This window comes from Bos indicus, chromosome 3 (assembly GCF_029378745.1).
Source record: "Bos indicus isolate NIAB-ARS_2022 breed Sahiwal x Tharparkar chromosome 3, NIAB-ARS_B.indTharparkar_mat_pri_1.0, whole genome shotgun sequence".
NCBI lineage: Eukaryota > Metazoa > Chordata > Mammalia > Artiodactyla > Bovidae > Bos > Bos indicus.
Genome location: NC_091762.1, coordinates 53,777,980 through 53,803,379, shown reverse-complemented (window position 1 = coordinate 53,803,379; position 25,400 = coordinate 53,777,980). Strand labels below are relative to the sequence as shown.

The following is a 25,400-nucleotide window of genomic DNA, read 5'->3' as shown; positions in this document are numbered from 1 at the left end:
GTGAATTTTCCATTTTAATCCAGTGTACATTGTAGTGCGTGAGTGCTCAGTCCTGTGTCCCAATTCTCTGTGACACCATGGACTGTAGCCTGCCAGGCTCCTCTGTTCATATGATTTTCCAGGCAAGAATATTGGAGTGGGTTGCCATTGCCTCCTCCAGGGGATCTTTCTGACCCAGGGATCAAACCCACATCTTCTGCAGGTCCTGCGCTGGCAGGCAGATTCTTTACCACTACACCACCTGGGAAGCCCCTGAACTATATGTACAGAGTGCAGCAGAGCTCTACAACTGTATCTTTTGAGTCCCCACAGCACTGTGTGCTTTATGAACACCATGTCAGACAATGTTTCCACTTCCATCTCCTCCGAGGTGCTCTTTATTTTTCTATCTCTACATCTAACCCTATACCTGACACACAGGACGTGATAATTAAATGTTAAATGGCATTTGTATTTCTTTAATGAACACTTATAAAGCCACTTAACTCTGTGCCAAGCTGTGTTCTGAGTGCTTTGCAAGTGTTGGTTCGTTTGATTTTCACAAGAACCCTTTGTATGCTTTGTTTCATTTTATAAGAAAACTGAGGCACCAAGATGTTGAGAAACTTGCACATGGTTACAGCTAATAGTGAATGAATCCATTTATAAAGGAAGAAAAAATAAAGATAGGTTCTTGAAGATTACTTGTGCTGCCTCAGGGCTCTAGGAACAGCAGACAGGGTGGGTCCTCAGTGGCTGGGAGCATGGTGGCATGGAGCGTTTTGGTGCCTGAGGTCCTTTTGAAAAGCTTCTTTGTCCCCTGCCTTCCAAGCCAGGCAGACACCTGTCTTCCGAAGGCCTCCTCCTACCCAGAGCTCTTTCCTGCCAGAGATACTTGAGGCCTCCTTTGCCCTCTAATCTGCTCAAGTGACTTTAGGACACTCCTGGAACTGCTGGGGTTAAGTGATAGATTTCTCTCTGTGATTGGCGGTTACACCTCCTGGAGGGGAATTTAACAGCTAACTCCGCATCCCTTCTCCCACCAAGTGTTTGAAAAACCAGCAGAGTTTTTCATATTGTGGTCCATAGACCACCAAGGTTAAAACCATCATGGGATCTCATTTAACATGCCACTCTCTGGGCTCCACCTTCAGTTCATTTCAGTTTAATTGCTCAGTTGTGTCTGACTCTTTGCAACCCCATGGACTGCAAGTACTCCAGGCCTCCCTGTCCATCGCCAACTCCTAGAGTCCACCCATACTCATGTCCCTTGAGTCGGTAATGCCATCCAACCATCTCATCCTCTGTTGTCCCCTTCTCTGCCTGCCCTCAATCTTTCCCAGCATCAGTGTCTTTTCAAATGAGTCAGTTCTTCGCATCAGGTGGCCGAAGTACTGGAGTTTCAGCTTCAACATCAGTCCTTCCAATGAACACTCAGGACTGAGCTCCTTTAGGATGGACTGGTTGGATCTCCTTGCTGTCCAAGGGACTCTCAAGAGTCTTCTCCAACACCACAGTTCAAAAGCATCAATTCTTCGGTGCTCAGCTTTCTTTATAGTCCAACTGTCACATCCATACATGACTACTGGAAAAACCATAGCCTTGACTAGGCGGACCTTTGTTGGCAAAGTAATGTCTGCTTTTTAATATGCTGTCTAGGTTGGTCATAACTTTCCTTCCAAGGAGTAAGCATCTTTTCATTTCATGGCTGCAATCATCATCTGCAGTGATTTTGGAGCCCGAAAAAAATAAAGTCAGCCACCGTTTCCACTGTTTCCCCATATATTTGCCATGAAGTGATGGGACCAGATGCCATAATCTTAGTTTTCTGAATGTTGAGCTTTAAGCTAACTTTTTCACTCTCTTTCATCAAGAGGCTCTTTAATTCTTCTTCACTTTCTGCCATAAGGGTGGTATCATCTGCATATCTGAGGTTATTGATATTTCTCCTGGAAATCTTGATTCCAGATTGTGATTCTTCCAGCCCAGCGTTTCTCATGATGTACTCTGCATAGAAGTTAAATAAGCATAGTGACAATATACGACCTTGACATATTCCTATTTGGAACCAATCTGTTGTTCCATGTCCAGTTCTAACTGTTGTTTCCTGACCTACATACAGATTTCTCAAGACTCAGGTCAGGTGGTCTGGTATTCCCATCTCTTTTAGAATTTTCCACAGCTTATTGTGATCCACACAGTCAAAGGCTTTAGCATAGCCAATAAAGCAGAAGTAGATGTTTTTCTGGAACTCTCTTGCTTTTTCGATGATCCAGTGGATGTTGGCAATTTGATCTCTGGTTCCTATGCCTTTTCTAAAACCAGCCTGAACATCTGAAAGTTCACGGTTCACGTATTGGAGAATTTTGAGCATTACTTTGCTAGCATGTGAGATGAGTGCAATTGTGCAGTAGTTTGAGCATTCTTTGGCATTGCCTTTCTTTGGGATTGGAATGAAAACTGACCTTTCCCAGTCCTGTGGCCACTGCTGAGTTTTCCAAATTTGTTGGCATATTGAGTGCAGCACTTTCACAGCATCATCTTTCAGGATTTGAAATCACTCAACTGGAATTCCATCACCTCCACTAGCTTTGTTCATAGTGATGCTTCCTAAGGCCCACTTGACTTCACATTCCAGGATGTCTGGCTCTAGTGAGTGATCACACCATCATGATTATCTGGGTCATGAAAATCTTTTTTGTACAGTTCTGTGTATTGTTGCCGTCTGTTCTTAATATCTTCTGCTTCTGTTAGGTCCATCCCAATTCTGTCTTTTATTGAGCCCATCTTTGCCTGAAATGTTCCCTTGGTATCTCTAATTTTCTTGAAGAGATCTCTAGTCTTTCCTATTCTATTATTTCCCACTGATTACTAAGGAAGGCTTTCTTATCTCTCCTTGCTAAATGGGTAGATCTTTCCTTTTCTCCTTTGCTTTTCACTTCTCTTCTTTTCAGAGCTATTTGTAAGGTCTCCTCAGACAGCCATTTTCACCTTAAATCTGCTAAATCAACCTTCACAGATGGGGTCCCCAAATCTGATTTTCAGCTTCTTAAAAATAATTGGGCTGGAGAATATGCAGTTGTACCTTGTGAGGGGAAAGAGATGAGATTGACAAAGAGACAATGTGATGCATGCTTCTCTCCACAGAGAGAGAAGGCAAATATATGATCCTACTACCATTCTTTTTTCCCTTGGTTAGGGAAGAAAAGTTGCAGATCATAAAGAAGGGTGGGGTGGGAGAGAGATCCAAGAGGGAGGGGACAAATGTATAAGTATAGCTTATTCTGTTCATTGTTCAGCAGAAACCAACACAGCATTGTAATACAATTACAGTCCAATTAAATTAAAAAAAAAACAAACTAAGAGGAAATACATATGTATACTCCAGTTATCTGGAGGAAGGGTTGGTAAATTGTGATGCACGGGGCAGCTGTCTACTTTTGGGAAACAGCCACATTTATTTGTTTATGTTTTGTCTATGACTGTGCTATACTGGTGAAATTGAGTAATGGCTGCAAAGACTATACAGCCTGCAAAGCCTAAAATATTTACTATTTGGCCCTTTATGGAAAAAGTTTGTCAGGCAACTGAATACTCAATAAAACTTCCTGGAAAGATAGAAGCATTTTATCTGCTCTCCAGTAGGATCGCCACTAGAACTTAAAAAGAGTAGCTCATGTGATCAAGTAATGGAGATTTTCATTTTATTTAGTTTTAATTTAACTAATAGCTACTGTAACAGATCTTGCAGGATGAATGTGAAGGTTTCAGACTGGAGTTGGCTGTGAGGTGTCTTAGATACTGTTTACTTCAAGGCCCTGGGAAGAGGGAGTCTGGAGAAAGGAACATGCCAAAAGAGTGCATTTTAGAACTTTTCTTTTTTTTTTTCTGTCGTGAGTTTTAAGTGTTACCTGTTGGGAGGATTCCCCTCTGCTGCTTATCAGCTTTTTGACCTTGGTCAAGTTTCTTAGCTTCTCTCTGCCTCAGTTTCTGCATTTGTAAATGGAGAGTGACAGTACCTACCTTGCAAGATTGTTGTGCAGTTTAAAGGCTTTAACAGTGCCTTGTATATAGTAAAAACATTGTAAATGTTTTCTGCTTTTACCACTATTTCATACATTTTTACAGCTTAGTCCAGGAAAGTAATTTTTACTATTCCACGCGTCCCCCACCCTGCCCCACTGTCTTTTTTTTGTTTAAGGAAAGTAGATTTTGAATTCCAGGATAACATGACACTAGCCTGGCTAGGGTAGTCTGTTCTAACTTGGAGACCAGCTCTGCTTCATATCCTTCCAGGCAGCAGTAGTTTGACTACAGTTAACCTGATTGGGTCCAGCATGTGGCATATGTGACATGCTATTGCCAGAGTTTTACTGATGGTCACTTCAAAAGTTGAAAGATGGCCACATTATTTTGTAGAAACTTTTCACAAGTAAATGAGGAATACTTAATTAGAAGCAGGATGTTTCATAGTGTTAGCGCTTGTTCCTAGGCTGAAGAAATCCTAGTACTATTTGAAAGGAAATATGTTTCCATTTTATCTTAAGACATGTGGGAGTCTCCTCACATGAGTAAGCTTGACATCACCCCTTTTATAGAAGTGTGAGCAGGGCTGGCAGGAACACACTGGGAGGTGGGAGTATCTTTTGTGTAAATGACAACAGCAGCAGGAATCCATAAGTGAAGAAAGTATTTAGAATGATAGCGCTGTACGTTTTTAAATTGCGTGTTCATTTGTTAACTTTCTCATCTTCAGTGTCATCTACTGATAATCCAGCGCTATGTACTTGCCATGACTAAACAGTGTCACTTTGTAAAACTTCTCAGAGACCAATGAATGTGGCCTCTTGAAAATCAACTTTTAGGTTTTCTGAGACAGCAATGATGCAACAGTCCTTAGATCTGTTCTCCAAGGATGGAACAACAGAGTGTTCAGCAGATTTTATGTGCTCAGCACTTGCTCCCCAAGGCTGCCTTTTTGATCTGTAAGATCATGTTGCAATACCCCTCGATAAGCAAATAATATGAGAAGAAAGCTAGATCCAGACGGCAGGGGCTGTTTCATTATGCACAGAGTATTATAAGCACATAATATTCTGCTTGTTTTCTATTTTCAAATTCTAGGTTGTGTTAGAATGTGTCTGAGATGCATTGAACCTGCTGAGAGTTTTCCTGGGCTCACTGGACAGAGCAGAAACAATGAGAAAATGCTTCTCTCTTAATATGCTCTAGCTTGTACAGCTTCAAACTGTGGTCACTGTAGGATGGGAGGATCGGAAGCATTGAAGGCTGATGGGATGTGGCCCGTAATGGGTTAGGTTGTCCAGTAAGCAATGAAAAGTTTTCTTCTGCTGCCCTAAGTTCAGTCGTTTTTCTTCTCCTTTTGTTTGAACTGTAGAGAAAGGGTACAGCTTGCAATTTAAAAGGCTGTGGTTCCAATTATAGATTTCCTCGGGGTAGAAACCTTATTAATATAAATTGCAGAGCTAGAATTAATGAGTAGAAGTTATGAGAAGACTGACTTAAGCTCAGTATAAGGGAACGTTTGTTAAGCACTGGAGCTGACCAGCAGTCTGCTAGGATTCTGTTAGGATGTGCACATGAATAAGAAACTGGATGAGATGGTATTGTATGCTTTAATGTCATATATTTCAAAGATATTTTAATGAAAACAAATTGCATTAAACCCTTGATGTTATTAATACTGTGTTTATAATGTTATGTTCAAAGAATTATTTCTTTTTTCCAAAGTTGTAGGTGAATGAGACTAGCTTACTGAATGTGGCACTAATAGATATATTTGTTCTAATTATGTGTGTTGTATAATCATCTTCTGTGCAGATTTATGTTAAAATTAATTAGCCATCCACTAATGAGAGTATACATGAATAAATTCAGCAGTTACTTATTTGGGACCGACTCTACCCATCACACTGTGCTAGCCTCATTGAGGATAAAAATATAAATGAGACACTGCCTTTGCATTCTAATTGGGGAAATAGGCATGTGTACTTGAGTCAAGACATAAATTTCAAAACTGAGACTGTGAAGAATATTTAAATCACCAAAGTTGAAGAGAAAGCCATTAACTCTTCTGGAGTAATCCAGGGAGTTGATGTGGACTGAACTTTAAAAGACAAATAAGATTGGAAAGGGTGGGTACAATTAATTAACATTTGTTTGGTATCTGCTGTGAGACATTATTCTATATGCTTTTCTTGTCTCTATATTGTTTTCTGCTATTAATCCTCATTCTACAGATGGAGAAATTGCTTAGGGGCAAGGAGAGAGTTATTTAGGGTCTGTGAAGGAGGAGGTGTTGAGTAGCTAAAAGTTGTGTGGGGACAGAGAACTGGGTAAGAGAGAAAGTGAAAGTGAATGTCAGTCAGTCGTGTCCAGCTCTTTGTGACCCCATGGAATATACAGTCCATGGAATTCTCCAGGCCGGAATACTGGAGTGGGTAGCCTTTCCCTTCTCCAGGGGATCTTCTCAGCCTAGGAATTGAACTCAGGTCTCCCGCATTGCAGGTGGATTCTTTACCAGCTGAACCCAAGAATACTGGAGTGGGTAGCCTATCCCTTCCCTTGTGGATCTTCCTGACCCAGGAATCAAACTAGAGCCTCTGCATTGCAGGCAAATTCTTTACCAACTGAGCTATCAGGCAAGCCCAGATAAGACGGGGAAAGGTATATTGGGTCAAATTAACTAATCCTAATGAAAAGCTGACTAACTCTCCAGAGTCATGTCTAGGACCATAAGAGGCAAAGCATTCCAGGCTGACATATTGGCTTTGGAGTGAAGAGTGTTAGATTCCAATTCCAGATTGTATAATGCACAGAAATCTCATTAGGTTGAACATTCATCATAAACGAAGAACACTGTAGTTAAGAGATCTGGGTTTGATTTTTTTTTTTCCCTCCCACCACTTATTTGCTGAGTATCTTGTAGAGACTTAGTCTCTTCATCCATAATATGGAGGGCAAAAGTGCCGTTCCTTGAGTATATGACAGTTCTAGTCTGGCTGTCATATGTGTATGTGTGCATGCTAAGTCACTTCAGTCATGTCCGACTCTGTATGACCCCATGGACTGTAGCCTGCCAGGCTCCTTTGTCCATGGGATTCTCCAGGCAAGAATACTTATGGAGTGGGTTGCCATTCCCTTCTCTAGGGGATCTTCCTGATCCAGAATCAAACCTATGTCTCTTATGTTTGCTGCATTGGCAGGCGGGTTCTTTACCACTAGGGCCACCTGGGAAGCCTGTCATTTGTGTACAGGAGGAACTTAGTATTAGTTGAATCTAAATATAAAATGGTATTTAAAGCAACAGCTCTTGCCCGGTTAGCCACATACCCTGCACCTATTTCCTTTCTATCCTCCTCAACCTCCTGAGCTTAGCACCTTAGTTTTTCTTGCATGGACTGTTGCAGTAGCCAGCAATAGCCTCTGAACCAAGTTCCATACTTTTATCCTAAATGTAAAAGGTTAGATTCACTTTTTCAAGTATTGTATATATTATGTGACTTTCCTGTTTAAAGGTCCTCAATCACATTCCGCATCACATAGCATGAAAAGCAGGTTCTTACCTACTGGCTCCAACTGTTCCAACATTAATCTCACCTTCTCACCTGCCTATCTTAGGCCTCTTCTCATTTCTGCCTCCAGTTCTATCCCTTGTTCTGCTGGTTCCGTGGATTTCTTCTTCCTTTATTGCTCTTTATAATTTTTGTTATATTTTCATTCAGTCGTCAATTCAGCCAGCATTTATTGAGCACCTGATAATCTGACACACTTTGGGTTTTCATCACCTGGTGGATAAAGAAGATGGAGTTACATCCCAATTTAATCACCTAGTGATGGTATCAAGTGTGCATATCACTTTCCAGACCACAAGCACCCTGAGAACTTGAACTACATATTTTTACATTTCTATATAGCACTGCTGCTACTGCTGCTAAGTTGCTTCAGTCGTGTCCGACTCTGTGCGACCCCAGAGACGGCAGCCCACCAGGCTCCCCCGTCCCTGGGATTCTCTAGGCAAGAACACTGGAGTGGGTTGCCATTTCCTTCTCCAATGCATGAAAGTGAAAAGTGAAAGTGAAGTCGCTCAGTCCTGTCTGACTCTTAGCAACCCCATAGACTGCAGCCTACCAGGCTCCTCTGTCCATGGGATTTTCCAGGCAAGAGTACTGGAGTGGGGTGCCATTGCCTTCTCCGCTATATAGCACTAGGCACCTAATATTAGAGACATCCAAATATTGGTTAAATAAATTATTAAATATTAGTGTGACAAAATTATTCCAACTTCTTGTATAAAATTCTCAAGGCACTGTGGAATTTTTAATGGAACAATAACTGCTTACTTTGTTTCTTCATCTTAGCATTTGTAAAATGAGTATATCATTCCTTCATAATTAAAAATATGGGTAATAAAGGAAATAGTTATTTCAAAAAAGGGATATTGATAGGTACTTGTATATTATATAACAGTCTGTTAAAAGAGAGAACAGTTTAAGGTATCTGTTACTTTCTGTATACATTTTTCTGTTCTATATTTTTTAAGTTGCAACTTTTATAGAGGTCTAAACTACTTAGAAATTAAAACAGCACTATCAAGTAGAGAAAATTGTCTGAAACTATTTAACAAGGAAGTTAGGAATGAGTGGGGACTTGAAACAGGATGTGAACTCAAGTCTCAAGACCCAGTAGTCAGAAAATAACATGTGCAGTTGAGCTTTTTCGGGTTAATACATGTGTGTCAAAAATGCCTATATTTTCTTAATTTTAAAATTTAGTTACACTTTTAAATTTAAAAAGTAATATGATAGACTGGGGGAAATAAGAGAAAAGAAAAAAGGAACCTTCACACAATCACTCTTAATATCTCCCTGTCTTTCCTGTCAGTGTTTCTAAAAACAAAGTCGTGGTATACAGAGCATTTGAGATACCATTTTTCATATTAATATAGAGTCATTGCTATTCTATGACTGTATGTCACTATGGTCCAAAATCAAGGTGTTTGCAGTGTTTTACTGGAATGCCAAATGCTACATAATCTATATTGCTGATTATTGTGTGCCTGTAGTTTTTCCTAGATTTTGGCATATTTCCTTAGGTGAGATTTCCAAAATGGCTCTTCTTGTCTTTCTAATATTAACAATAACAGCAGAACCATTTGATAGAATAGTTTTTCAAAGTACAGTGTGTCCTTGTTTTACTTGTCCTGTCCCTGGACATGAAGAAATCATGGCATCTTTTTAACCAAACATTAGTTTGAACATATTACACTGACCCCAGCTTTGAGTGATTTGGACAAAAGAAATTTTACACCTATAAAAATTTTATGCTGAGTGACTTTAGCCTCTGAAGGATTATGGAATAATCTCGAAAACACTGTTGACAAGCATATGATTGAATAGAGTTTTACACTCAGTACATACTTGTATGTGATTTAGTAAGTGGCAAGTTTATGCGTAACCCATCCCATAAGGATGTCTAAAGACGGTGAGTTATAGCTGTTTACCGTTGGATGATGCACCCTAAGTGTTTCCTAGCAGTCTTCCCAGGCACCCATCCGAGAGGTGCAGACATGTTTCCCTGAGGAAGGGACATTGCTAAAGAGGGTACATTATGTGCTTTGAATTATCAGACTCCAGATAACCCAAGGAGTATTCTGTGATCTCAGAATATCCACAGGTCATATAGAATAAAAGCCTGCAAACGTTGTCATATTGAAAACTTAATAGCAAGAAAGCCAGTGAGAGGGGAGAGGGATGGGTAACAGCTGAACAAATTTAGGATATGTCATGTGGCAGTAAGGGCTGTGGAGAAAAACAAAACCCAGGAAGGGGGTGGGAGGGTGGCTAAACAGTGTCAAGATGTGTGTGTTGAGAGGGCAGCAGTCAAGAAAGCGTGGAGGAAGTGAACACAGGAGCCGTGTGGCTACATCTGGAGCAGGAGTGAGCCAAGCAGAAGGCCAACCTGGGCTGAGCCTCTAGTGCAGAAGAATGTTTGGGGACTGGGGAGCTGGCCTGATGTTTCTGATGAAGTGGAAGAGATGAAAGCCTGATGAGATGGCTTTTACAGAGAGTAGGAATGAGTGGACAAACCTAGACAGCATATTAAAAAGCAGAGATACTACTTTGGCGACAAAGGTCCATATAGTCAAAGCTATGGTTTTCTCAGTAGTCATGCACAGATATGAGAGTTGGACTGTAAAGAAGGCTGAGCACTGAAGAACTGATGCCTTCAAACTGTGGTGCTGGAGAAGACTCTGAGAGTAACTTGGACTGAAAGGAGATCAAAGCAGTCAGTCCTAAAGGAAATCAACCCTGAATATTCATTGGAAGGAACTGATGCTGAAGCTGAAGCTCCAATACTTTGGCTACCTAATGCAAAGAGCTGACTCACTAGAAAAAACCCTGATGCTGGGAAAGATTAAGGGCAGGAGGAGAAAGGGACGACAGAGGATAAGATGGTTGGATGGCATCATGGGCTCAATGAATATGAGTTTAAGCGAACTCCAGGGGATAGTGAAGGACCAGGAAGCCTGGCGTGCTGCAGTTCATGGGGTCGAAAAGAGTCAGACACGACTGAGCAACTGAACAACAACAAAGGAATGAGTGCGGACATCTCTTTTGGGAGTTTTCCTGCAAAGGGGATCAGAGGAGAAAAATAGAACCCAGAAGAGGATGTGGGGTGAAGGAAGGTTTGTTTTTTTTTAATACGAGCAAACTCTAGTGTGCCGTTTGCTGACAGGTAGTACCCAGTGTTGAGGGGAAGCTGGGTGATGAAGGAGAGGAAGAGACAGCTGCTAGAGGGATGGTGGTGCAGAGGTTAGACAAAGTGAGGTCTAGGAGACAGATGTAGGAGTTGCTGTAAATAGGGGCAGATAGTTCCTCCACAGAAACAGAAAGACTGAGAGTTGGGGCATCAGTGCAGGGAGGTTGGGGAAAGTGGAAGTGTGTGGAAATTCTCCTGTCACTTCTGTTTCTCAGTGAAACACAAAGCAGCACATGGTTTTTCAGCTGCGGGTGGGAGGAGGCTACTAAAGAGAGGGCAGCATATGTGTGGAATAGTCACCTAGGATGGGGAAGCGGGATGGACTGATTATCTAGTTAGATTGCCAAGGCTAACCCAAGGATCCACCTGGGATAAATGGGCATGAGTATAAAATAAATCGTGTTGGTCTCCGTGAGTATCTTTGTCTTCAGCCACATTTAGCAGCCTGGGTACAGGTGCAAAATGAGTGGAGATTAAGATTTGTAACGAGAGCTGTGGTTTTTCAGATGGGCAGGATGAAGAAAGAGGGGTGAGGGGAGCAGAGGTGGAAATGAGGAAGGAAGGCAGTGTTTATAAATAGCAGGTGTATGGAAAAAGAGGCTATGAGTGGCTGAGTGACCGTGAGAAAGTGTAGGATCCATGGAATTTAGTCCCAGTGGGATTAACAGATTATTAGAGTGAAATCAAAGGGAATGATTTGGAAAATTCAGAGTTTCAGAAGTGTTTAAAAAGCTGAGTAGAACCTTGTGATTGATACAATGAGGGGAGTGAGGGAAAGAGTGAAGTCAGAGATGATGCTCAGGGCTTAGCTTGGGTTGACTTGATAAATGTGGTTTCCAAGCTCAAGTGTTCACAAGGCCAGGCAGGTAAGAATATCAAAAAATAAGGAGTGGGTGGAGACTGTGGGCACCCGGCAGGCATGTGGTCCTTCTGAAGAGGAGCAGCTCAGCTGTAGTTATTACCCTGGGTGTGTGGATCTCAGACTACTAGACCTTTCAGTTTCGAAAAGGTAGAGTCAGGATTTTGCTCTGCCATTTCCCAATTTATAAATGCTGACTACTGTTTGTTGTTGTTGTTAATTAAACAACAGTGGCAAATTGTAGTTAGACCTTCAGACCGCCTCTTTTTCCCTTGAGGATATTCTTGTCAGGGAAATAAAGTTTTTACACATGGAATTGCATCTGTACTTCACCTTATTCAAGAAAGAATTTGAAGCACAGTGGGTGGAGGCAAATGAAGCAGTGAGTTGTGCCCTGCAGGGCCTGGCCACTAGTGCAGTTCCGAGAAGGGGCCTGGAAAGGTTGCAGGGGGCCGACCAGCCTCTAGCTGATTGTGTGCTATCGCCCCAGGCCACAGGCCTTGCCCTCAGGCATGAATTCTTTGTGGTTTCCATCCCATTAACCTTAAACAGTTCCTCTAAACATTATATTTAGCTTCTGCTTTTCATTTCCAAACTGATAACTGAGCAAAGTGGTCATTGGCCTTAATGAGCCTTAGCCGAGAAAGGCAAGGCCCCAGCTGTGAACTGTCTCTGGTCACTTCAAGCCTCTCTATGAGCTGTTGCCCTGCTTAGGTGGTAGAGTGATGTCTTGGGAGGGTTGGGTGCTAAGTTCTGCCCAGCAGAGTAGCTGCCAAGGCGGGCAAAGCAAGGCTAAGTTCTCGCTCCCGTTGGAGCTGGGACCAGGACTTTTCTTTCTTGTCCTAAGCCTGTCCATAGTGTTTTCTCTGACGGTGCAGTGGGAGAGAATAGAAATCCAACAGTTGGTTGAGAGACAGGTTCCTCAAGGATAGTGGCTGTGGTCATTTGCTCAGTGTGTGTTATATTCCATGATGTGCCAAGCTCGGTCCTGAGCCCCAGGGACACAAAGGTGAACAGGGCAGACATCCCTGCTGTCATGGTGGTTTGTCTCTTGCTTCTTTCTTTCCCTTCGTTCATTCATCCTCAGAATTACTGAGTGACTGCTGCATGCCAGGCACTGAGTTGGCTATTGGGAATGTAAAAATATTAATGTCAGTCCGCTCAAGGGTAAGCAGACAAATGACAGTACATTTACATTTACTCTGTGATTGGATGCTTGAGAGTTCTGTGCATCCACACTTGGTGTACAGTTGTGAGGAAGGTGCTGATGGGAAGGGCACACCCCCTGCCCTCAGGCAGTATACAGTCAACTCTGGAGAAGAGAAGCCACTGTATTGTACTTCCAGAAGCACATACCGCTATTTAAGTTTTTCAGTGTTTGATCTTTTGTGTCTCAGACTCCAGGTATCTTTGTATTCCCAGCAGAATACCTGGTGCTCAAGTGCTGAATAAATGTTGGTTGAATTAACAAACAACAAAGTGTGTTGCAAGACAGAAATTAATGTCACTTCAGCAGAGAGCAAATTCATCTGAACCAGACCTGGGACTGTAGGTGGCAGTTCCACAGAAGAAGAAAGGAGATGGTCAAAGGCATTCCAAGCACCAGAAATGGCCCGAGCCACTCACTAAACCCGAGAAACCACGGGGAATTCTGTTTGGTGATGAGCACCAGGCTTGTGGGGAAATGTAGGGTTGTGAGAAAAGGTGGAGGGGCTGTGTCAGGTAAATTTAGACTTCAGTTAGTAAGCAACAGAGTTCTTAAAGAGAACTCTCTTTAAGATGTTCCACTAGGTACTTTCACAAATTACCTTTGATGGCAGTGGGATGGGTGGATTTGGGGGTGAAGGGGGCGGTTACAGGACTTCCCTGGTGGCTCAGAAAGTAAAGCGTCTGCATACAATGCGAGAGACCCGGGTTCAATCCCTGGGTCGGGAAGATCTCCTGGAGAAGGAAATGGCACCCCACTCCAGTATTCTTGCCTGGAAAATCCCATGGACAGAGGAGCCTGGTAGGCTACAGTCTATGGGGTCGCAAAGAGTCGGAGACGACTGAGCGACTTCACTTTCACTTTCACAGGATCAAAATAGGGATTTTTTTTTTTCCAGGCGTCACTGAGATATGAGTTTTTTGTTGTTGTTGTTGTTGTTTTAATAATGGAGAGACCTAAACATAACTGGAGGCTAGGGAAAAGGGACCGATAGGAGAAGGGGAAGGTTTTCTGAGGTGCACGGTCACTCTGAGATGGTGAGATGAGTAGCATGCCTTTTGGAAACATGGTCATTGTAGGGATGGGACACCCTCAGCAAAGCCCCTGCTGGAGAGAGATGCTCCTGGAGGAGCTGGCCAAGGCTGCAGATTCTGGGCCTTCAGGGCCACTGTTAAAATGGTTCACCTTGGGATTTTAGCTGGGCGCGGGGACAAGAGAGGAAAACCAGAAGAGCTCATGCTACCTTAACCTCCGTCCCCACCACCCCCCGCCCTTGTATATTTCACAGTGTCTTAACTTGTTGCACCAATAGTCTAACTGGAATCCTGACAACTGAGCAGAAAATGTGGGACACTGAGCATTCGTCTTTTAGGGCTTTAATTACCTCCTTTGTCAAATTAACCCATCAGATCCTGGTCAGCACTAGCAGTCTGAATCCATCATTGGAGACATCGGGGACTCTAGAAGACCTGGGTGCTTTTTGAAAGCCGGGCCAGCCACCCTCCGCCAGCATCCAGCTCAGAGAGGACATCTGGGCCTGGCAGAGTGTGGCTACTTTGATCTATTGCTTGCTTACTTGTTGTTACTAATACCTTGTAGGTAAAGTTTATAAGGAAACACATCAGCTAGTGTAGAGTGTGTTTCATGGTAACCCTTTTCCCCGTATCAGTGTTGAAGAAAGTAGGGCATGCTGTCTGAAACAGCAGCTGGTTGTGCCGCAGCCTGTACCTAAAATTGCAGGTGGACCTTTCCGCAAGACTCCCAAACCCGTGAATGCACATTCTTGTGTGTTCTATATATCTTGCTATAAAGGAAAATGATCTCACAGTAAGCCTTAATAAGTTAGTCTTCAGGGTGGGCTGTAGATGAGGTAGACTCTGTGTACTGGAGCCCTTTCTATTTCCTGCCATTAGTCACTGAAGGAAAACACCCACATAATAATAAAAATAATACCTAACATCTGTTCAGCACTTGAGAGCTCCCTGACGCTGTGTATATTCACATCCAAATATCAGAAATCATATACGTGATGTTCTACTGTAAACTGAAGAAAGAAAAGAGAGGAACTGGATATATAGGGGACTGTGTTAATTGAGGTAAGAATTTTGGTGGAGGGCAGGCTGCTTCTATTTCCTTTTCTTTTTTTTCAAACCTTGACAGGGGAAGCAGTAGTGTGGATAAGAATCATGGAATTAGACAAACAAGGGTTCAAATCCCAAGCTACTGAGTGTCTCTAAATCCCGACTTCCTCTTGGTAAACTAGAATAAGAATTCCTCTCAGAATTGGTATCACAGTGGAAAGGAATTGGGTTTATAAAGCTTGCAAACACAGCCTGAACCAGAGAGGTGCAGAGACAGATAATAAATACTAAGAACCTCTTACTTAGATTGTATACTGTTAGAGCTGGGCATCACTGAACATCCCTCACCTTTGTCCTCTCTATTCAAACGGTCACAGTTCCCACCTACGTCCCTCGTCTCTCTCACCTGTGTGCCCTTTCTGCCTGGGTCCCCTTGGTACTGTATTTGACCTCATCTCCAGCCGAGTGATGGCAGCAACCTCCCAGCCTATCTCTAGTGCCTCTCGTTCTCCCCATCCCCCACCACCACGATGTGCTCACCACGTATCTCATGTACCATGGTGTCACTGCTTCCTAAAGCTCTGTTTCATCTTACTGTGAATTTGTGTTCTCTCTCCACTGCCTGCTAAGTGAAACCAAATTCCCTTTGGAATTCAGCGTCCTTGGAAATCTAGCTCAACCATAATGTTTGACTTTATTTTGCATGACTATCGAGTGCGAACTTTTTGCTACAGTCACATCAGGCAGCCTAAGCTTAGACATTCAGTGAACTCAGACCTACCATGGTGCCTTTGCTCAGGCCATTTCTCCTGCCTGAAAAGCTGCATACAGCATTGTCTGCATTTTAAAACACGTGTGTATATATGCATGTATCATTAGTCATGAAAGAAACCTGAGGGCTTAGAAACTCATCTGTCATCTAAAACCTCATGAGGAACTTTGTATCTTGACACACTTCCCTCAGCTTTCCTTCGCCTTGATAATTTTCTGACAGCATTGGGATACATTAGCTTCATAATGGTATCACTACATCCTTGTAAGGTTAGTACGAGAGTATTAAACTGCAGAGGAAGATGTCTTTGAGTTAGGGCATTGGAAAGAGCAAAAAGACAGTAAGTTTCTGGTTTATGTGCACTAAAAAACATTTTTTCTAAACTCCTCAGAGAATCCTTATTTTGCCATTGTTAGTATTTACTGTCTCCCTTTTTTTGTTGTTGTTTTTGTTTAGTCCCTAAGTTGTGTGTGATTCTTTTGCGACCCCGCGGATGGTAGCCCACCAGGATCCTCTGTCCATGGGATTCTCCAGGCAAGAATACTGGAGTGGGTTGCCATTTCCTTCTCCAGGGAATCTTCCCTGGAGACAAGTGCTATTTTGCTTGGTCTTTACGATTGAAATTATTCTTGTTTGTTGAGACACTTTACCTCACTTTATAAGAAGAAGCTGAGAGGGGCATTAATGGGAGAATCTCTCCCATGTCACACCTCATCCGTGATGAATTCCATTAATCTTTGAAATTCTCTCTCCCATCATCTAGAGTCTAGTGCTTCATCCATGGCCAGTGATAGGAAATTAAATATCCCAAGATTTTCTCCTTTTGCCAATTCATTTCATCTGTGAAGAGTGGAAGAGACACCTTAAGATGGAAAACACTGTTCTTGAGAGGCACAAGCCAAGTAATAATTTGTAACTGCCTAAGAAATAGCAGTCGCGGTTAGAATTTTCTTTTTTTTTGGTCCAAATTTCTTCTTAAAGGTATAAGAAATGGGGGTAGGATCTAGTAGCTCTCGTAGTGTAGCCCACTCAGTAAAATTGCCCCTTGTCCAGTTAGATAAGCGCCCTTAAGTCATAGTAACAATTAAGAGACTGTATTCATTTCTAGGACATCTTTTTAGAAACCGTAAAGTTATCACTTGGTAATAAGTGATTTAAAATGGGGCGTAGGAGGAAACATTTTCTCTAGTTTTTATCTCAGAACATATGGTATATTCACAGCCCATAAATTCACAGTAACACAGCTCATTTAGTAAAAGGGAAAATGCTTATCAGATTAACCAGGTCAAGTATAAATATGCATATACAGTATAGCTTCAGTGTAAAATGAAAACCATACATGTATTTATAACAAGCAGAGGGGAACACCACAGATGTATACAGTGGTCAGAAAATTATCTGATTTGTTTCATTTCTTTTACTTCTTTTTCTGTGTCTGTATTGTCCAGCTTCTCTTTGGTGAGTGTTATTAACTTTATAAAGTCACTTTTTAAAGGTTATGCCAAATAATGATAGCTATGTACCAATTTGGTATTTAATTAAATTTTTTTAAAAGAAGAAAAATGAAGGGAAACGTGGCATAAAATGTGGGAGAATAAGGGGTTAAATACAACTTGTTGGATTTAGTGATTGTTCACCGGGGCAGATTTAGAAGCCTCAGTTACCTGGACAAGTTACCAAGAAGCAAAGTCAGTCATCTGGGTAAATTAATTAATATATAAAAAGTGCTTAGAGCAATTCTTGGAATATGGTTATTTTCACTGTCATTATTTTCATCATAATCACCCCTGAACATTAGCACATCTTATAACAACTCAAATAAGTTGTTGTCATTGTTTAGTTGCTAAGTCGTATCTGACTCTTTTGTGACTCCATGGACTGTAGGCTACCAGGCTCTTCTGTCCATGGGATTTCCCAAACAAGAATATTGGTGTGGCTTGCCATTTCCGTCTCCAGGGGATCTTCCTGACCCAGGGATCAAACCCGAATCTTCTGCATTGCAGGTGGATTCTTTACCACTGAGCTACCAGGGAAGCCCTCGAATAAGTCACTGTTCCTATGCTTAGTTGCTCAGTCATGTCTGACTCTTTGCAACGCCATGGACTGTAGCCCACCAGGCTCCTCTGTCCATGGGATTCTCCAGGCAAGAATACTGGAATGGGTTGCCATTCCCTTCTCTAGGGAATCTTGCCGACCCAGGGGTTGAACCCAGGTCTCCTGCATTGCAGGTGGATTCTTTACTGTCTGAGCCACCAGTACTCACTAAATGATTGTTGGGTTAATTTTCCAAGACCTTTCACAACCCTGGTTCATCTAATAGTTTTGCCAGTTTGGCAGAACATGGCGTGGCAGATGTGATCTGACAAGTGCAAAGATTAGAGGAACCATCTCCTCCTGTGTCCTGATCATTGTCCTTCTGGTAATGTTTGGGGCCATGTCTCATCTTTGATCATATTGAGCCCATTTATGAAAACATCTCAGTGTTTCTTATGGATGCAGTAGCTATTAAGCCAGTTCTCTAACCCTAATCCATACTCTTGAATTATTTGAATTAAATATTTAATTTGATCGCTGCTAAATCTAACCTATTTTGTTTTGACCCAAGGTTCAGACTGTTGATATGTTTTTGTTACTAATTCTTATTCTGTTCCATTCTCTTGTCCTCTTTAGCTTTGTGCAATAAAACTTTCTCTGCAACTATATTACTGATTTAAAATGTGGGACACAACAGGAACAGGACATAGAGCCCTGGGCACCAGCGCTCAAGACTTCCCTGTAGAAAAAGTGTAGGTTGGGCATAGATGAACATCTAAGCCTCTGATTCTCTGTTGGCTTTTTCTTGTATTATTTTTGATGCTAACAAATTTCATCTATTTAGTTTTTTGGCTAATGACAGATAAGGAGCCACAAGTTGAAGAGGGAGAGAGAGTTCTTAGAGATGAGTGGACTGACCATAGCCTGAAATAATGGTCTGATGCCTCCAGAGGAGACAGAAAGATGAGGCCTGAGGGATACATGACATACAGAGGGTTGGAGGATCTCAGGATGAAATTTAAACTATGACAAAAGGATCCAACTGTGTTACACATCATGCAGTGAAGTCACTGAAGGGAGTAGACGAAAAGAGTACTGATTACACTGATTTGGATCTGAGTGGAGACTGCAAGACTAAAGGCAAAGAAATGCATGAAAGCACTTTATCAACTCAACTTGAAGAACATTTTCCATGAGGGTGAGGGTACAGGTTAATGAATCTGAAACCACTATATATATATATATATATGTATATGGGGAGGGAAGTGTTAGGTGCTCAATCATGTCCAATGCTTTGTGACCCCATGGACTGTAACCCACCAGACTCCTCTGTCCGTGGGATTTTCCAAGCAAGAATGCTGGAGTGGGTAGATGTTCTCCAACCTCAAGGAGGTGGATCATCCTTGCCACTCCCCCAGTGTGGGATTTGCAGGGTAACTTCCACCAAAGAGTACAGTGTGGGAAAGAGGGAGAGAACTGACAAAACCATCTCAGCCAGCTGGTCACAGTTGATAACAACACAGTGACAAGTCACTGTAGTATTTCTACTTGATATGACATGACAAAAATGGCACTTTACCTCTGGGGTGTTCCTCCCCCAAACCCACAATTCCAGTGTAACCCCGTAATCCTGAGAAAAAGGAGATAAATCCCAACTGAGGGATATTCTACAAATCTGTGACCAGCACGCCTCAAAACTATCAAAGTCACCAAAAATCAGGGAAGTCTGAGCAACAGTTACAACCAAGAGGAGCCTAAGGAGACAATGCTACTATCCTGGGTCAGAGAAAGAACATTATGTAAAAAACAGGAAATCTGCAAAAAGCATAACCTTTAATGAATAATAATGTATTAATGTTGGTTCATTAGTTCTGACAAATATAATACTAGTGTAAGATATTAATAATAGGGGAAACTAAGTGTGAGTTGTATTCTCACTCTTGGTAGCAGCTTCACAACATTTCTGTAAATCTGAAACTATTTTAAAATAAAGGGTTTATTTAAAGAAAGAAAAAGGTGGCAGGACTGCAGAAGCATTGCTAGAGTTCTTGCCCGCCACACCCCATGAGCCTTGGGGCCTTCCTGTTAGAAAATCCATGTGTTGATTGATGTTCTTTATGTTAGAGCTGAGTCACCAAGTACAGGTTCAACTGTTCTCCACATACCACTGTAACTCAGAGTGGTTCTCACTACATTTTCTTGGTCAGAGCCAACTTTTTGATATTTCTAGCCCTGGGCTCTGTATTCAGTCTGTCATCCATTCAATCTTCCTGTGATGTAGTTTGGCCTAGTAGTCCCAGTAGTCAAAATTCAGGTCTGAGGGAGCCTTTCCTCACTTCTTTTATCTCCTGGAAGAATCTCTGGCTTATCCACTTTTTCTTAGCATTTTATTGTGAGGTATTTTCAGAGTTAAGAAACTCACAGGGACTTCCCTGGTGGTCCAATGGTTAGGACTCTGAGCGTCCATTGCAGGGGGTGTGGGCTCCATCCCTGATTAGGGAACTAGGATCCCACATGCTGCACGGTATGGCCAAGAAAATTTAAAAAAAAGAAAAGGTCACAAAAATAATACAGAAATTTCCCAAATACCCTGCACCCAGCTTCCCCTAATGTCAGTCTTATGGAATGCAGAACAAATGAAGAAGCCAGGAAATTAGCACTCATGCAATACGATTAATCTATAGACCTTATTTGAATGTTGCCAGTTTTTCTGTTGATGTTCTTTCTCTATTTCAGGATCTGACCCTGTATCCCACATGGCACTCCTTACCCTCCTTCTGTGATAGCTTCTCAGTTTTCCTTTGTCTTTCATGACTTTGACACTTTTGAAGCGTATTGGCTATGTTATTTTGTATGTTATCCTTCAGTTGGGTTTTTAGCTCTTATGTGGATTGGGGTATGCATTATTGGCCAGAAAATCACAGGAGTGTGTTCTTCCCAGCCTGTCATACCCAGGGGCTATGTGATGTTGATACATCTCATCACTGCAAATGTTAACTTTGATCTCTTGGTCAGAGTGGTGTCTACCAGGATTCTCCACTGTAAAATTACTACTTTTCTCTTTGTAATAAGCATCTTATAGATACTTTGACACCATGCAGATATTCTGTTTCTCATCATGCTTTTGCATATTTGCCATCCAGTCCATGATCCTTGCCTGTAACTGTTAATTAGGTAGGGTTTAGTCATAGTGCTGTCTTGTTGTTATGAATTGCTATATGCCTGGTGCTGTGCTAAGCTCTTAAGTTCACCTTTTCACAATACCCTCTGAATTAGATAGTTTGCCCCCAAGTGTTGTCTTTTCTGCAGAATCTTATCCAGCCTCTCTGTGTAGACTGAATAACTCTCCTTTTCCTGTAACTTAACAGTTTGCCCATCTGCCACCATCCTTCCCCACCCTCTGTGCTAATTCTGGGCTTTCTCTCTCCTGCAGTAGACCTTTGGTCTCTTATCCTGTGTGTAATACCAGTCACATCGTAAGTGCTCAGAAACTTGAATGAAATAATGTGGTTTTAGAGCCTTTATAACCCTGGTTCATCCTCCCTGGCATGTTACATTGTTCTGTTTCACATGCTTGTAGTGACTGTTCGGCAGCTAAGCCATATAAAGTTCACAATACATTCAAAATTGGACCTTTTCTTACAGGCACTGCTGCTGTTAAGCCAGGTATACTGAACTCCATCGCTCTACTCTTAAATTTTTAAATTAAGTTCAAGGCTTTGGGCTGATCCCTATAAATACCATCTTGTTTGTTTAGCCTGTCTTTTCAACACTGGAGATCTTTCTAATACCCAATTCTCTTCTCTAGCCCATTTGCTATCTTTTCAGCTTTGTGCAATCTAAGCATTTTTCTCCTTCCGAATGATTGATAGCAGTGTGAGATAAGATAGGACCAAGTATACAGAGACACTGACATAGCACTCTTCAGGTACAGGGGAAGACTTCTCTGAAAATAAAGTAGACTGGTTTTCCTTACCACAGAAAGGTAAAATTTGATGAGACCAAGTTGATTTTAAGTACATGTCTTTTATGATCTTTCCATGATGTCTGTTTAATTTTTTTCTTTCATTCATTCATTAATGAAACATATACTTATTGAACATCTACTATATGACAGACACTGCTGTAACATAAAACTCTGATGTGAACAAAATATATGAGTTCCTGTTTATGGATAAAAAGCAAACAAAAATGTAAGCAAGAACACATTTCAAATAGTTACCAAAGATATGAAGATAATAAAGTAGACTGGGACCTAGTCAGGAAAGGCCTCAGTGAAGAGCTGATAGTTGAGCCAGGATCTAAATGGTGAGAAAGGAGCTGCGAGAAGATCTGGGGGAAGAATAGTTCTATAGAGGGAAGAGCAAGTGCAGAAGTCCTGAGGCATGGATGATTTTGTCATACTCAAAGCACAGAAGGTCAGTCAGTAAGCTAGAACAATGTTGTAACCTCCAGTTACTTGGAAGATATACTTAACTCCTTTTTTCCCCTAGAAATAGTCTAATTTTGTGCTTAAGATTTGATCTTGTTTACTCAGCTAGACTGGAAAAAAGTTCAAACAGAATCGCAAGAAGAGAATTAGTGCCTTTCCCTAGGAACAGAGTATCATCTGAAAATAAAAACACAACAAAATGTTGGAAATTATAGATGTTTGAGAGTTGGGAAGAACACTACTATCTTTCCAAGTGTACATTTCTCCCTAGGGTAAATACAATGACATTTCCTAAATAGAAAACCACTGGACTATAATGGGTTATTGTTTTGGATGTATTAGTATCTGTTGTAAAATACTGCCTAGAAATATGCACTTGGCTTTTAGACTGTGGATGTTTTGATGATTGCAGACTTGATATAAATCAAGTAATATAAGTTGTTTTCTTAGTCTTTTCAGTAGAGCATAATGGGAAAAAAATAATTTTGTTGGATATATATCTGGGGTAATTTCTTGGTTTGGATTGTTGTGTTTTGATATTTGCAAATAATCAGTTTTTTGAGTTCTTGATAAATTCTTTCCAAATGAACTTCAGATTAATATGTGCTTAATGTTCCTTCATAACTCTCAGCAGAGCAGTATATGCGGGGAGCAGAGGGTTCCGTATCTCCATGTCATCTCACCACTTATCTGCTCTTTGTCCCAGAGTAAGCCAAGTATATAGCATTCTCAGCACTGACGGCACAAGAGCATGAGAGGAAACACTGAGACGATGAATGGAGTGTGGGGTCCAAAATATCTGGGTCTTATTTATCTCTGAGTGTTGGCTTTCAGAACATAGGAAATTCAGATGGTCCCTTATCTTGAACATTCTTTTAGATAGAAATTTAAAGAGCTGTAAGTTAAATGCTTTTAGTCAATTGGACAGAGTCAGATTCTTTGGGGTTCAGAGGTAGTTAGTATAATTAATGATGCTTCCCTGGTGGCTCAGATGGTAAAGAATCCACTTGCACTGTGGGAGACCTGGGTTCGATCCCTGGGTTGGGAAGATCCACTGGAGAAGAAAATAGCAATTCACTCCAGTATTCTTGCCTGGAGAATCCCTGTGGACAGAGGAGCCTGGCGGGCTATAGTCCATGGGGGTCACAAAGAGTAGGACACAACTGAGCAACTAAGCACATGGATTAGATTGGCTGAAAGTGAATTGAGGACAAGGTAAGCCAAGTCAAAAAAGTTCATGTACATCCTCGGTACAATATTAAGTAAGCTGAATGAGAGAAACATGGTTTACACTTAATCATTATTTGGATGCGAGTGAGTGTATTTTCACAAAGGCAGTCACAAGTCACTGCTTAGTTGTCTCTTACCTTTCTCCAGGACACAAGGTGTTCTGTGTATTGTATTATATTATAGCTGAGGAAGCTCTTTGGTTACATGTTGCGGAAGGTTCTGTCGAGCTCAGAAAGAACCCTGCAAGGACTTCTCTGGTGGTTCAGTGGTTTAAGACAGCATGCTTCCAATGCAGGGAACGTGGGTTTGATCCCTGGTCCATGAACTAAGATCCCACATGCTGTGTGGCACAACCAAAAAAAAAAGAACCCTGCAGTTGGCAAAAACAGCAGCGATATTCCCTGCTACAAGCTCATGTTCTTTTTCTGTGAGCCCCAGGACCCGAATATGTCCTCCTCACTGCCCACCCATCCTCATTGAGCACACAGGTGGGTGTTTCAGTGAACAGCGTCAACTGACTCCTGCACCTGCTTTGTCTGAGGACAGATAAGCATGCTGGATAATTAATAGCTACATGTGTGATAGTATAGTGAAAATGTTTAAGAAACCAAATTATTACATATACCTAAAATGATAGCCAGATACTTTGGGAGCATATGTAGACTTTTTACATTCCTACTCCTCAAAGATAAGCCTGCTGCTGCTGCTGCTGCTGCTGCTGCTAAGTCGCTTCAGTTGTGTCCGACTCTGTGAGACCCCATAGACGGCAGCCCACCAGGCTCCCCCGTCCCTGGGATTCTCCAGGCAAGAACACTGGAGTGGGTTGCCATTTCCTTCTCAATGCAGGAAAGTGAAAAGTGAAAGGGAAGTCACTCAGTCGTGTCCGACTCTTCGCGACCCCATGGACTGCAGCCCACCAGGCTTCTCCGTCCATGGGATTTTCCAGGCAAGAGTGCTGGAGTGGGGTGCCATTGCCTTCTCCGGAAAGATAAGCCTACTATATCCATAAATTATGAAGTCTGCTAGATGATAATTACATTTTTTTGTTTTCTTATTTGACAAGAGTTTTAAATCACTGTATATTTACCCACTTGACAGACTTGGTGTATTTTCTTCAAGTGATTATTATAGGCAGACAGCTTAGAAAAAATTCATGGCCACATGGTTTTATCCCAGATATCTTTTAAACTTCCAAGGCAGGTTAGGTTAGCCATGAGCAAGCTCAGAAGACTATATGTAAATGTATGTATTATATAGAAAGTTTTTTTATGTAGTACATGTATCTTCTAAGAAGCATATCTGCTGACTTGAAATTTTTATATAAAGCTGTATCTCTTCATTGTTTCTTTGACTTATCTTGAGTTTCTATCTTTTTTATTTTACTTTGATTTGAACAGGTTTGAACTGCATAATCTTAGATCAGGTTGTCTAATGCCATCATTAGAAGGGAAAGCCGAGATCCAAAAGATCTGTATGACTAGCCTGAGTCACATGGCTAGTGGCCGAGCAGGACCTAAAGTCCAGTATATGTAGACTTTTTACATTCCCCCCTTGCTTCATGCAGGCTGATAGGAAAGTCATACCCTGCGGCTTGGAGACAGGGAGCTATGAAGGAGGACACGGGATTGGGGAAACTCCTGTATGAGGATCAGGTTTTACCTCTCCGGGAGGCCAGAGATGGCAGGAACTAAGCAGAGTGGTCAGGACCCTCACCAGGTATTAATAGAATAGCATATAGGACTGAGCCCAGTCTAAGAATGGAAAATTGCCATACCATGGTAGTGATGATAATAATTACTCTTTCACTTTTTGGATATCTGTTATGCGCTAGGGGTTGGGCTATGCATTTTATTGTAACATATTATTTAATTCATAGTAACTTCTGTAGAAGGGCACTATGTTCCCATTTTCACAGAGGAAGGTGCTGATACTCAGAGGTAAATGACATGCGCAAGGTCAAATAACTCGTCTGAGAGAGAATGCCATGATTTGAACCTGTCTACCTTAGCCAGATCACTTGGATT

General features: G+C 41.7%; 1 protein-coding gene across 9 annotated transcripts in view; it reads left to right on the top strand.

Moving 5' to 3' along the window:
- LRRC8D (leucine rich repeat containing 8 VRAC subunit D) overlaps positions 1–25,400 on the top strand; it is a 131,193-nt gene that overhangs the window by 56,883 nt on the left and 48,910 nt on the right. The gene's annotated exons all lie outside the window — the stretch shown is intronic.